A 3,157-nucleotide genomic window follows, 5' to 3' on the forward strand; every position below is an offset into this window, starting at 1 on the left:
TTCAAGTGCTGACAGTTACATAATAGTTGCCAAAACTATGTGAAATTATGGACTAGCAAGTCATTTGTCATAAATAGGAGATAAGTGGGAGCCTCAGTAACAAGTGGGAAGGCAGGAGCCCTTTGTCTTCTGAGCTGTGACCCAGACAGTGGTTGGATTTCTTACAATCATGAATATTGAAGAGTTTTTTACAGTGATCCAGGCTCACTTCCAAGTAGGCAGCATTATCCCTTTAAGGGATAAAAGAAGTTGATAATTTCTCAGTGATAACCTTAGCATTTTATGGTGAGAAAGTGCACATTTTTTTAGATTTATTATACATTGTTGTTTTAGAATGTTTTGGGTTTTCTTTTGCGGTACGCGGGCCTCTCACTGTCGCGGCCTCTCCCGTTGCGGAGCACGGGCTCCGGACGCGCAGGCCCAGCGGCCATGGTTCACGGGCCCAGCCGCTCCGCGGCACGTGGGATCTTCCCGGACCGGGGCACGAACCCGTGTCCCCTGCATCGGCAGGCGGACTCTCAACCACTGCGCCACCAGGGAAGCCCCTAGAATGTTTTAATATATATTCTTTTTCTTTTAGGATAATTTGTCTCTTTCTCAGAGACCTTGTCTTACCTTGAGATATTTAGTTAATTTTTGTAAAGTCAGAAAGTACTTCTGAGGAATGATTTTATTAGAAATGCAAACCATTTGATCATATCTCTAAAGATGTGGCAGAAAATGGATGTTTCTTCCAGGGAGAAGGGCATTGTATAAATTAACCCATCCACATTAGACAGAACATTTCATATCATTACTTTTCAAATATTAAACTACTAATTGTTGGCAGATCTCTGTGTCAATGTATAAACAATTAGCCAAATATTAGAGTCCCAGAGAGTAAAAGAAATTACCTGGATCAAAAAGAATTCAGACTGGGAGCATAGAAAAATTTTAATGACTGTGGCCCTCACAACAGTGGTTGCTGATATTAGCTTCATTCATTAGATGGTGCTGCTCCTCATCCAAGCAGCAAGGCATAGTGTTTAAGTAGGTAGACTCAAGGCCCCTGGTCAGCACTTCCCTGGCGGCGCAGTGGTTGCGAGTCCGCCTGCCGAGGCAGAGGACACGGGTTCGTGCCCCGGTCCGGGAAGATCCCACGTGCCGCGGAGCGGCTGGGCCCGTGAGCCATGGCCGCTGAGCCTGCGCGTCCGCTCTAAACGGGAGAGGCGGCGACAGTGAGAGGCCCGCGTACCGCAAAAAAAAAAGAAAAAAAACCTGAAACCAAATAGCAAGGCATAGTGTTTAAGTAGGTAGACTCAAGGCCCCTGGTCAGCACTTCCCTGGCGGCGCAGTGGTTGCGAGTCCGCCTGCCGAGGCAGAGGACACGGGTTCGTGCCCCGGTCCGGGAAGATCCCACGTGCCGCGGAGCGGCTGGGCCCGTGAGTCATGGCCGCTGAGCCTGCGCGTCCGCTCTAAACGGGAGAGGCGGCGACAGTGAGAGGCCCGCGTACCGCAAAAAAAAAAGAAAAAAAACCTGAAACCAAAATGCTGCATGTACTCTGTCTAGAACTAGAATAAAATGTGAGTAGTTTGTGCATGAGTCACATTTAAATAATCTATATTTATAAAATAATATCTTAAGAATTATAATTCTACCAAGTTTCAATATAAGCAACTGCATATTCACTTAACTAACAACAGTAAAACAAACAAAAAAATTTCGATTATTTTAAAAGATAGGCAAAATAAATTTTAAATGGAAGCAATTTACTCTTAAGACTCAAACTTAAAAATTCTACATTTGTAAAATTTTACCTGAATTGTAATTCTCTCAAGCTTCCATTTGAGTAATGGTATAATCACTTAACAGCAATGATGCTAAAAGATAGAGAAAGCAAACTTTCTTTAGAAAAGAAACAAAAAGAATTTTGCTGTGGTACAGGATCTTCAGAAGTTGGCTTAATGGAGGATTATTCTACTTTCAGGATGTGGGGATGGGAAATATCTAGTTCTTGGTGTAGACATTTCTCATGGCTGATGGAAAATGTGCTAGGCTAGGGGCATCTCTTAATGATGAGTATTCTTCAGGATGTCCATACTCACCTTGCACAAACTGCCCCCTGGAGCTCTTCTTCAACATCTGACTAGAGGATGCGGTAGAGAAAGAAAAGCTGACCCTGAATCAGGTGTGCATAAATGGCCAGGCTCTTCTTTAGTGTCATTTGTACCGGACTCCATTTTTGAACATGTGTAATCCTATGGCATGTTAGCAAAAGAAGGCATAGTAAATTTTTAAGTTCTGCTGGTCCAGAGTGAGTCTGCCAAGTTAGATACAAGAGGATAAATTGCATATGGCTTTTGTAGAGAAATTATTGGAAAAGTACAACAAATTGATGGAGGGAACATTCTATGATTTTGATCCCATGGAGGTGACATTTGGTCCACAGAGGATACATTTAGATACTTGATCCCTCAGCCATTACAGCTTAATGCTCTTGCTTTCTTGGTGATCTGATAATCTAGTAGATAACTTGGTGGTCTTCTCAGACTTTTGACATATGCCCCACTTTAAACATTGTGGCGTAACTGTAAGAAGCCCCTTTTCATCTAACAGATTAAATTTAAGATCTGCCTCATAGAGTTTTTTCCTCTGTCACATGTATTTTTTTTCTTAATTCTTGAGTTTTCTCTTGGCCGATAGAGTTTTTGACCAATTATTATGAGCTTTGTTCCTCATGGGAAATCATTTGGCTTTAGAAAGAACAAATGCTTCTTTCTACTTTTTCTATAAGAATTTTTGCTTGTTTTCTGTAGGTGTGCAGCTGTTCACAATTATGACTGATTGTTTCATCTGCTTTGGACAGTTTCTCCTCTGTCGTTAAGGGTTGAATTCTCCATTAAATGAACATTCCGGTATATTTTATTTCATTTTCTCAATGAAGGTCAGAAATGACTAAGTTTTTGAAGGTTTCAAGTATCACTTTCAAGCTATGAATTTTCTGTCTTCAATGAAGTCAGTTCTCACTTTGGAGAATTTATTTTGATCTGTTAATTCCTTATATGTAATAGAAACATGTTTGTGGAGGTGAAAACTATAGAAGAAAATAGTTTCAGTAAATTCTGATTTTTTCAAAGAGAAACTTTGGAACTTATAGAGCTTTTCTAAATCAGCTTA

Source organism: Physeter macrocephalus, chromosome 7 (genome assembly GCF_002837175.3).
Source record: "Physeter macrocephalus isolate SW-GA chromosome 7, ASM283717v5, whole genome shotgun sequence".
NCBI lineage: Eukaryota > Metazoa > Chordata > Mammalia > Artiodactyla > Physeteridae > Physeter > Physeter macrocephalus.